The sequence below is a fragment of the Giraffa tippelskirchi genome, chromosome 2 (assembly GCF_054371585.1).
Source record: "Giraffa tippelskirchi isolate mGirTip1 chromosome 2, T2T-mGirTip1v1.2.pri, whole genome shotgun sequence".
NCBI lineage: Eukaryota > Metazoa > Chordata > Mammalia > Artiodactyla > Giraffidae > Giraffa > Giraffa tippelskirchi.
The window spans coordinates 170,749,273-170,761,395 of record NC_137276.1 but is presented as its reverse complement, the minus strand read 5'-3'; the positions used below and the strand labels follow the sequence as shown (position 1 = coordinate 170,761,395).

Here is a 12,123-nt window from a genome sequence, read left to right as displayed (position 1 = left end):
TCTTAGCCTGAGTCAATCAGCACAAAGTATACTCAGTTCTTAGTCCCTGTGTGGCAGAAAGTTTACTCCCAGACCAGGAGTAAACACAAAAGGTGAGACTCTAGGTGGAGCTGGCTGTCAACTAGAAAAGGAAGAGGAGTCCCAGCCCTTTCTGAGTATAGCTGACAGAGGACATGACACATAGAAAAAAAAGGTAATGGAAATAAAAGTTTCGATGTCAGAACAAGCAGGGTTCATAAGTATGACCTCTCTTGAAGGAATGAATCCCTTAAGAATGCTTCTAAAAGATGAGTTATCCCTATAGAAATGAAGTGTGAGTGCCTCAAATGTTGTTGAATGAGATAATATGGAAAAGCACTTACAAAAGTGCCTGGTACTATGAGTTCTTATTATTTTAGTAATGTTATTATCTATAGTATTGATATTAGATTTTTCCCTGAGCAATCCTGTTGACCCTCACTCACTGTGTTCCTCCATCTCCTCACAGTAATTGAGAATCAAGCTACTAGAACATTTTTCTGGGGCACATCCCTTTCCCTCTTCCATTTAAAGAATAAGCATGACATCATTTATCATTAGGGAAAAGTAAACCAAACCACAGTGAGATGTTACTTCATATCCACTGGGATGGCTGTAACCAAAAAGACAGACAATAACAAGGGTTGACAAGGCTGTAGAGAAATTAGAATAGTTATCCTGCTAGTGGAAATGTAAAATAGAGCAGTTGTTTTGAGAAACAGTTTGGCAATTCTTCGAAAACGTTAACATTATCTATGACTCAGCAATTCCACCTTTAGGAATATATCTAAGACAACTGAAAATATATGGCCACATAAAAACTTGTACAGAATATAAAATGGATACCCAGCAAAGACATACTGTGTAGCACATGGAACTCTGCTCAATGTTATATGCCAGCTTAGATGGGAGACGGGTTTGGGGAAAAATAGATATATGTGTATGTATGGCTGAGTCCCTTTGCTGTTCACCTGAAACCACCTTTAATCAGCTATATCTCAATACGAAATGCTTTTGGTGTTAAAATTTTAAATTAAAAAAAAAACCTTGTACAAGAATATTCATAGCAGTGTTCATAATAACCCAAAAGTGGAAACAATAAAAATGCCCAGCAAGTGATGAATGGATTTTTTAATGTGATGTTTGATAGATGAGTGGATAAATAAAAATGTGATTTGCATATACAATGGAATGTTATTCAGCTTTGAAAGGAATGAAATTCTGACACATGCTGCACCATGGATAAACACTGAGGACATTATGCTAAGTGAACTAAGCCAGTCACAACAGGATAAATACTGTGTGATTCTACTGCTATGAGGCATCTAAAATAGTCAAATTCATATACACAACGTAGGACGGTAGTTATTAGGGACTATGAGAGGGGAAAAGGGGAATTGTTTCATAGGTGGAGTTTCAGTTCTGCAAAATAGAAAAGGTCCGGAGATCTGTTACACAGCAATGTGAATATATTATACTCAACTCCACTGAACCTTACACTTAAAAATAGTTAAGATAGTAAATGTTATATGTTTTCTACTACAACTTTTAAAAGTTAAAAATGAAAAAAAATATATATATATACATACAATGGAATATTGTTTCATAATAACAAGGAATGTAGTATTGATATATGACTATGACTTGGATGAAACTTAAAAGCATTCTGTGAAGTGAAAGAAAGCTAGTAACAAAAGGCCACACAGTATGTGATCCCATTTATGTGAAATGTCCAGAATAGGCAAACCCACAGACGAAGAGCAGATAAGTGGTTGCCAGGGGTAGGGGAGAGGGAGTGGTGGGGAGTGAATGCAGTGAGAATGAGGTTTCTTTTGTGGGTGTTGAAAATGTTCTAGAATTAGATAGTGGTAACAGTTGCACAATTCTGACTATCCTAAAACCACTGAATTGTACACCTCAAAAGAGTGAAGTTTGTAGTTTATGAATTATATATCCATAAAGCTTTTTTTTAAATTAATGTGAAGATTAATGTTTTAAGTCCATTTTATGACACAGGAAAGTGAAGGAGAATAGCTATGAGACTCAGACACACTAGAAACAGGAAGACTCAGGCTTCTGGAATTATTCTTCTATTTCCCCCACTCTTTACAAATTCCCTTGTTTTACTCTTTGGTCTCCTGCATGCACTTTATTTTCTTTTAAATTAGCATTCTGTTATTTCGTGTTTGTGAGTGTGTTTCCAGCTCACTGAGATATAATTGACATATATTAATAACATTGCATAAGGTTAAGGTGTACAATGTAATGATTTGATATATGTATGTATCAGGAGATACTTTCCATAATAAAGCTTCCTATTATTTCTTTCTCTATTTTTTTACTGTATGATTCCATTTATTTTAAATTCTGGATAATGTGAACTAATCTATAGTGGCAGGAAGAAGATCAGTGGTTGTCAGGGGGGAAAGGGGGCAGGAGCAAGGATTACAAAGGCATAGGAGGACACTGTCAGGAGTGATTGATTGGTTGTTCACCATCTTGATTGACATGATGCTTCCATGGGTGTGTATATGTCAGAACTGATCAGACTCAGTTTTACTCACCCTATCTCTTCCACTTACCTTCTTTTGCTGTTATGTCATCAACATTTGTGTTAACACTGTGTAAACCACCTATTCTTGTGAATAAGAAGTGAGTATGTAAGTATAATAATGTCTTTGTTGATGTTTTTGTGCTCACACGTGTGCACACATATTTTTGTATAATGGGGATGTGGACACGTATTGTTGTCGATGGCTGTGCACCTGTGCTTGAAACTTCATGTCAGTTATTTGGCTGGAAACACTGTAAAGCTAAAACTCAGACAAAGAGAGTTATGTCATTTTAGGTGGCAAATAATATGTGTGCCAGCACCTTATTAGGCTCTGAAAAGGCTATTTTATTTCTTGTAGTATTAGGAGAATTTTCAGTAAGTTGACACCAGATAGACAGTGGCTACTGTGGCTTATTCTTATGAACAGATAGGAGTCCAATAGGGCAGAGTTGAGTTGTCTGCCTAACTCTGTGTTTTTAAATTTTTTAAGAAGTCCAAAGCAGTCCTCCTGAAACTCCTTTAAAATTACAGTCAATATTTAGAAAAAGAAGTAAGTCTATTTTAATACTCAAGGCAAAAGAGAGAGAAACCTGAGATTTGTATAATTTCTGGAAACAGAAATCAGATGGGACCCAATAATGGATAAAGCAGGACAGCTGACACACCTCAAAACCAACAGAGGTGACTAACTGTAGGCATTTCTCCAGGCAGAGCCTCAGACAGCTCCAGACTCAGAGTGGGCAGGTATAGGGGAGAGGAGTTTGCTCTGAGTAACAAAGGACTCCTTGTTTCTTGTGACCTTAACACTCTATTTTAGTTGCCTACCACTGGAGCCACACCTTGTCATCACCAAAACTGCCCCACAATGAAATCATGCATGTAGTCAAACCATGCTTCCAGCCATGACACTGAACATAGAGAATTTCATAGAGAAAATTTGTGTCAAATTTTTATGAGAAAAACATGGGGATAATTGTCCAACATCAAAATTGTCCAACCACAAATTGATCAAATAAATTATGGCTTATCCATGCAATGAAATTCCATGTGTCCAATTAATGTTGCTGTAATTATTATTTAATTATTTGGATCTACCCCATATCATATAACAACATACATACAAAACCATATATATATAAAAAACATCTATTTCTGCTTTACTGACTATGCCAAAGCCTTTTACTGTGGGATCACAATAAACTGTGGAAAATTCTTCAAGAGATGGAAATACCAGACCACATGACCTGCCTCCTGAGAAATCTGTATGCAGGTCAGGAAGCAACAGTTAGAACTGGACACGGAACAACAGACTGGTTCCAAATAGGGAAAGGAGTATGTCAAGGCTGTATATTGTCACCCTGCTTATTTAATTTATATGCAGAGTACATCATGAGAAACGCTGGGCTGGAGGAAGCACAAGCTGGAATCAAGATTGCTGGGAGAAATATCAGTAACCTCAGATAAGCAGATAACACCACACTTATGGCAGAAAGCAAAGAAGAACTAAAGAGCCTTTTGATGAAAGTGAAAGTGATGAAAGAGCCTTTTGTGAAAGTGAAAGAGCCTTTTGATGAAAGTGAAAGCCTTCTGATGAAAAGTGAGGAGAGTGAAAAAGTTGACTTAAAACTCAACATTCAGAAAACTAAGATCATGGCATCTGGTCCCATCACTTCATGGCAAATAGATGGGGAAACAGTGACAGACTTTATTTTGGGGGGCTCCAATATCACTGCTGATGGTGACTACAGGCATGAAATTAAAAGATGCTTGCTCCTTGGGAGAAAAGTTATGACCAACCTAGACAGCGTATTAAAAAGCAGAGACATTGCTTTGCCAACAAAGGCCCGTCTAGTCAAGGCTATGGTTTTTCCAGTAATCATGTATGGATGTGAGAGTTGGACTATAAAGAAAGCTGAGTGCTGAAGAATTGATGCTTTTGAACTGTGGTGTTGGAGAAGACTCTTGAGAGTCCCTTGGACTGCAAGGAGATCCAACCAGCCCATCCTAATGGAAATCAGTCCTGAATATTCATTGGAAGGACTGATGCTGAAGCTGAAACTCCAATATTTGGCCACCTGATGTGAAGAACTGACTCATTTGAAAAGACCCTGGTGCTGGGAAAGATTGAAGGTGGTAGAAGAAGGGGGCGACAGAGGATGAGATGGTTGGATGGTATCACCGACTCGATGGACATGAGTATGAGCAAGCTCTGGGAGTTGGTGATGCACAGGGAAGCCTAGCATGCTGCAGTCCATGGGGTCGCAAAGAGTCGGACATGACTGAGCAACTGAACTGACCTTACGTATAAAGAATTAAACAGAGAAAGAGACAAACTGAAAGAAATAAAAGAAATAGGAGAAATTCAAGAAATAAAAGAAATAGGATGTGCCCTTTTCCAGCACAATGCAAAAGGCAGAAATTATTGAAGACAATGTTTATATAACTGACATGAAATATTTTTAAATATATGAAGAAAAGTTAGCAAAAAGGAAAGTGATTCATTAAGAGTAATAGATGCAATGAACATGTCAGATCAATATCCAGAATATTAACAAATTCCCTCTCAATTTTTAAAACTATAAATACCCCCAGTAAAAGAAAAAGGCCAAGAATATGAATGGGAAACTTACTGAATAAAACATATAAATAGGCAAAGAAACATAAATTAAAACAAAAATTAGATACAATTAAATATTTTTAATAAACAAAAAATTATATTAATAGATGATACCTAACCTGGCTTTAAGTGCAGAAAAATGGGCACTTTCTTACACTGCTGTGGGGAGTATATATTTTACAACCTCTCTGGAATGCGGTTTGATCCCATGAATCCAAAAAGTTTAAAATGAATATGCCATTTAGCCATAAATTCTAATTTTAGGAATCTATATGAAGAAAATAATGAAGTGTGTTTAAAATTTTATGTACAAGAGTAATCTCCACAGCATTACTTATATAACACTGAAAATTTGAAAATCTGAATTTTCAACCTGAGGGGTTCAGTCAGTACATAATATCATATTTATAATGTGGGATACAATACATCCATTAATATTATGCTGTAGAATAATTCCACGGGGAAATGCCTGCTCTGTATTATATGTGGGGGAAAAAAATGGTTTAAAAGACTGTAAATAAGCGTGATCCCAATTACTTTGGGAGAAAATGCAAAGAAGAAAGATTGAACGTGCCATGATCGAAAGAAGAAAGATTGAACATGCCATGAGTACATGTCTTATTCCTGCTTGTACTGTACCTGACACATGATAGTGCTTCAAATAATTCCTAAATGGATGATTCTACACCAAAATGTTCATTGTGTTTATCACTGGGTAAGGAAATAGAGTGATTTTTATCTTCAATAAACATGCATTCATATTGTTATCAGAATAGAATAATGAATGTTGTTTTTAAAGCAGAGAATGATTTGTGTGTGTGTGTGTGTGTGTGTGTATGCTCAGTCATATCTGACTCTTTGCAGTCCCGTGGATGGTCTGTAACCTGCCAGTCTCCTCTGTCCATGGGATTCTCCAGACAAGAATACTGAAATGGGTTGTCATTTCCTTCTTCAGGGGATTTTTTTGACTCAGGCATTGAACCCACGTTTCCTGCACTGCAGGTGGATTATTTACCTCTGAGCCACCAGGGAAGCCCAGAGAATAATTTACGGCAATACTTAAAGAAATGCAGATACCTTCATATAATTGACAATTTGCTCATGTACTTGTGGTTCTTCTCAAGCACCATTTAATTAAATTATTTTCTTCCCCAAGACTAAGTAGATCTAACTTACCCTAAACTTCCCAGATTAGAAATTCACTCATTCATTTGAAACTTACTCTAGTTTTAGTGAAGCAGCAGGAACAGAGAAAGACAACACATAAATTCATAAGATTATACTCGACTGTGATTATTTTTTTACAGGAAATAAGATATGATTATATGAGGAAAAGTAACTGGAGTGGAGAAGTCAGGGTACTTTACATAGAGAGATAGGAAAGACTTCTCAGAGGAAGTGAGAGCTGAGCTACACTTCAAGGATGATGGGAACCAGTAGGAAAAATGGATTTCCACTAATAGGAATAGCACGTGCAAATGCCCTGTGGTTGGAACTTTAACAGGGTGAAAGTAGCACCTAACAAAGTTGTAGAAGCATCCCTGGACAATGTGTGCACCACGTTAAGGAGTTGGATCATATGCTGAGTGCAGAGGGAACCACTAGACTGTTCTAAACAGAGAAAAAAGAAATCTGATTTATTGTCTTAAAAATTCTCAGAACAGTTCTGATTAAGAGAGTAGCTTTAATTCCATTACAGAATCTTCTGCCCCCTGCCAAATCTAATAGGAAAAACAAAAACTTCTTAAAATCAAAAGTACATATACTTAGTAAATATCAAGTTAAGAGAGGCCACAACCCATTCACTGTTCTTCAAAAGTTGGTGGCCAGGGAAAGAAAAAGAGTTTCTAGGGAAAAAGCAGAGAAACCGGCAGTATGTGTAAGAAGACAAAGGTCTACAATTCTTACTGTTACCCTTAATTTCGGAGATGCTTCATCTTCTTTTAATTTCTAACCAGAAAGTAGTGGGAATGAGTGCGGTGGGTGGGGGGAGGGGTGCAGGGGGTGCGGGGCGTTGACTCCTGATGGAAGTGCAGTTTCAGAAATTGAGCCCTGGATCCAAGCCCTGGAGACTTCTAACATAATTGGTCAGGCCAAGGAGGAGGCAGCACTGGGGACTGAGAAGGAACAATCAGAGAAATGGAAGCACAAAGAGAATATGGTATGATGGAAACCAGAAGAGGAAAGCAGTATAAGAAAGATGGTGTCATCAGCTGTATCATCTCATGCTGAGTGACTGAGTGAAATGAAGACAAGGAGGAGCCCACTGTTACTGACAAAAAAGAAACAGACTCACAGGCGTGGAAAACAAAATTATGGTTACCAAAGAGGGGAATTAGGGGTTAAAAGATACACACTACTGTATATAGCATAGAAGAAAAGCTATGACAAATCTAGACAGCATATTATAAAGCAGAGATATCACTTTGCTGACAAAGTTCTGTGTAGTCAAAGCTATGGTTTTTCCAGTAGTCATGTACAGAGGTGAGAGCTGGACCATAAAGAAAGCTGAGTGCTGAAGAATTGATGTTTTGAATTGTGGTGCTGGAAGATACTCTTGAGAGTCCCTTGGACTGCAAGGAGATCAAACCAATCAATCCTAAAGGAAATCAACCCCGAATATTCATTGGAAGGACTGATGCTGAAGCTGAAGTGCCAATACTTTGGTCATGTGCTGCAAACAGCCAACTCATTAGAAAAGACCCTGATGCTGGGAAAGATTGAGGGCAGGAGAAGGGGAGCCAGAGGATGAGATGGTTGGATGACATCATCGACTCAATGGACATGAGTTTGGGCAAACTCTGGGAGATAGTGAAGGACAGGGAATCCTAGCATGCTGCAGTCCATGGGGTTGCAAAGAGTTGGACACAAATGAGCAACTGAACAACAAAGCAACAAGGACCCTACTGTATAGCACAGGGAAATCTACTCAATTAGCTGTAAGGGAAAAGAATATAGAAAAGTATATGTATATAACTGCATCACTTTGCTGTAAACCTGCAGCACTGTAAGTCTACTATACTTCAGTAAAAATAAATTTATATTTAAAAAAAAAACAACAGCAAAGTCCTCTGGATTTTGGTAAAACAGATGTTGTTTGTGACCTGACAAGCCGTTTCAATGGAGTGGTAAGTTTGGAGGCAAGGTTGAATGTGGTTGAAGGTTAATATTGTCCAGTTGATTATGGAAAGTATCCTCACGCCACACACTGAGACCAGTGATGATGTTTTCTCTTAAGACCTCTCAGACTCAGCATGTATGATTGTGCACAGTGTCCTCAATACCTCGGCAATAAATGCAAGTTGCATAGACTTGACCCCTAATATCAGACATCAGAGATGTTATAGAAGCTTTTCTTCAGTGGGTGAAAAATTGGGCTAAGTGGTTATTTTCTTGGAATATGATTATTCCATACAGTGAAAGTGAAAGTGTTTTTCACTCAGTCATGTCCAACTCTTTGCGACTCCATGGACTATAGCCCGTGCATGGAATTCTCCAGGCAAGAATGCTGGAGTGGGTTACCATTTCCTACTCCAGAGAATCTTCCCAAGCCAGGGATCGAACCCAGGTCTCCTGCACTGCAAGCAGATTCTTTATTGTCTGAGCCATCAGGGAAGCCCATCCCATATAATAACCTTTTAATAACCACAAATGGTTATTGAAATGAGTCAAGATCCCTTCCAGTTGTAAGAGTTTATTAATACTGGTATGTCCATTTCCAGGGAAAGGGCTAGACTTGCCTTTAGAAGTCATTTTTTGGGGGCCATCATCTAAAAATATGAACAAAATGAAGCATCTATCATCTATAAGAGCTGAAGAGAACATGAGACACTCCCCTGCCTACACTGAGGCTGCTGGCTGTGAGTTAGATAGTGGATGGTGGTAATGACCAAGAGGAAGGGAACAGAGTCTCACCCTGTCCAGTCACTTGAGACAACATCACTAACTCTCAGAGGAGTGTATATTCGGAAGCCAAAGGGGGATTACTGGGAGACAACCCCCTTGTCTGTCTCCTCCCACTCCTCCCAACTCACTGAAATCTCACATCTAAATTGTAATGATAGGAAGAAAGTAGCTAAGTCTTTCTAACTGAATTGAAATTATTTTGTAATGAAAATTCACTGATGAGCTTTGGAATGGGGTTAAGACATGGTTAAGGGAGCCACTGAGCCAGAGGGAAGGAGATATTAGTAGAACACAACTAGAAAGCACTTATTGGAGAAATAAACCCATCATACTTACACATTAAGGATGTGAAATGCCTCATCTAATCAGCTGCAGATATTACCTGAAAATTAACCTTCCTTTTCCTAGCTAGTCTCTGGCTTCTTGTTATGGATTTTACGTTTACATAACCTGTTTTGTAAATTAAATCCCTCATCATTATACAGTGGAAGTGAGAAATAGAGTCAAGGGATTAGATCTGATAGACAGAGTGCCTGAAAAACTATGGATGGAGGTTCGTGACATTGTATAGGAGGCAGAGATGAAGACCATCCCCAAGAAAAAGAGATGCAAAAAGGCAAAATGGTTGTCTGAGGAGGCCTTACAAATAGCAGTGAAAAGAAGAAAACCAAAAGGCAAAGGAAAATATACCCATTTGAATGCAGAGTTCCAAAGACTAGCAAGGAGAGATAAGAAAGCCTTCCTCAGTGATCAGTGCAAAGAAATAGAGGAAAACAATAGAATGGGAAAGACTAGAGATCTCTTCAAGAAAATTAGAGATACCAAGGAAACATTTCATGCAAAGATAGGCACAATAAAGGACAGAAATGGTACGAACCAAATATCATCTCTATTAAGAAGAAGTGGCAAGAATACACAGAAGAACTATACAAAAAAGATTTTCATGACCCAGATAATCACGATGGTGTTTGGCTCACCTAGAGCCAGACATCCTGGAATGTGAAGTCAAGGGGGCTTAGGAAGTATCACTATGAACAAAGCTAGTGGAGGTGATGGAATTCCAGTTGAGCTATTTCAATTCCTAAAAGAGGATGCTGTGAAAGTCCTGCACTCAATACACCAGCAAATTTGGAAAATTCAGCAGTGGCCAGGAAAAGGCATTTACTTTGCCTTTGTCATTTACCAAGAGGAAGGCATTACTTTGCCAACAGGACTGGAAAAGGTTAGTTTTCATTCCAATCCCAAAGAAAGGCAAAGCCAAAGAATGCTCAAACTACCACACAATTGCACCCATCTCACACACTAGCAAAGTAATGCTCAAAATTCTCCAAGCTAGGCTTCAACAGTACTTGAATCGTGAACTTCCAGATGTTAAAGCTGGATTTAGAAAAGACAGAGGAACTAGAGATCAAATTGCCAACATCCATTGGATCATCGAAAAAGCAAGAGAGTTCCAGAAAAACATCTACTTCTGCTTTATTGACTATGCCGAAGCCTTTGACTCTGTGGATTACAACAAACTGTTGAAAATTCCTCAAGAGATGGGAATACCAGACCACTTGACCTGCCTCCTGAGAAATCTGTATGCAGGTCAAGAAGTAACCGTTAGAACTGGACATGGAACAACAGACTGATTCCAAATAGGGAAAGGAGTATGTCAAGCCTATATATTGTCACCCTGCTTATTTAATTTATATGCAGAGTGCATCATGAGAAATGCTGGACTGGATGAAGCACAAGCTGGAATCAAGATTGCCGGGAGAAATATCAATAACCTCAGATATGCAGCTGACAGCACCCTTATGGCAGAAAGCAAAGAAGAACTAAAGAGCCTCTTGATGAAAGTGAAAGAGGAGAGTGAAAAAGTTGGCTTAAAGCTCAACATTCAGAAAACTAAGATCATGGCATCTGGTCCCATCACTTGATGGCAAATAGATGGGGAAGCAATGGAAACAGTGACAAACTTTATTTTTTTCAGCCACAAAATCACTGCAGATAATGACTGCAGCCATGAAATTAAAAGATGTTTGCTCCTTGGAAGAAAAGTTATGACCAACCTAGACAGCATATTTAAAAGCAGAGACATTACTTTGCCAACAAAGTTCCGTCTAGTCAAAGATTTGGTTTTTCCAGTAGTCATGTGTGGATGTGAGAGTTGGACTATAAAGAAAGCTGAGTGCCAAAGAATTAATGCTTTTGAACTGTGGTGTTGGAGAAGACTCTTGAGAGTCCTCTTGGACTGCAAGGAGATCCAACCAGTCCATCCTAAAGGAGATCAGTCCTGAATATCTTTTGGAAGGACTGATGCTAAAGCTGAAACCCCAGTGCTTTGGCCACCTGATACGAAGAACTGACTCGTTTGAAAAGATCCTGATGCTGGGAAAGATTGAGAGCAGGAGGAGAAGGGGACAATAGAGGATGAGATGGTTGGATGGCATCACCGACTCAATGGACATGAGTCTGAGCAAGCTCCTGGAGTTGGTGAAGGACAGGGAAGACTGGCGTGCTGGGGTTCATGGTGTCACAAAGAGTCGGACATGACTGAGTGACTGAAATGAACTGAACTGAATCTGTTTTGAAAAGATTCGTGTTTTCTCCCCACATAATCCTAGTAATAGAACATACATTGCCTAAGATATGAATGGAAACATATGTCCTTATCTGTATCCTTGCTACTTTACCACAAAGATTTCCAAAAGAACACATTTTTAATAACTTACATATTTCTCTGTAACATAGATCAGTTATAAATATATGAACTACCAAAAAGTCATTCATATCACATCATCCAGATAAAATCCTGGTATATTTAATTTCTAACTTTTTTTTAATCTTTTTCTTTCTAACTTTTAAATTCTCTTAGACATATACATGCTTTAAAAAAAAGCGTGTTGAATTGTACAAACTATTTTGTAACCTGCTTTTTTCATTTGTAGTACTTAGGAAGTATTTGGCACTTCATAAGTTCTTGACGCATATTTATATAAATAAATATTGAATAAATAACTGAACATATTTCCATGTAATG

General features: G+C 38.2%; 1 protein-coding gene across 1 annotated transcript in view; it reads left to right on the top strand.

The window, feature by feature from the left end:
• The window catches only part of UPK1B (uroplakin 1B), a 63,615-nt gene that overhangs the window by 22,300 nt on the left and 29,192 nt on the right, over nt 1-12,123 (top strand). The gene's annotated exons all lie outside the window — the stretch shown is intronic.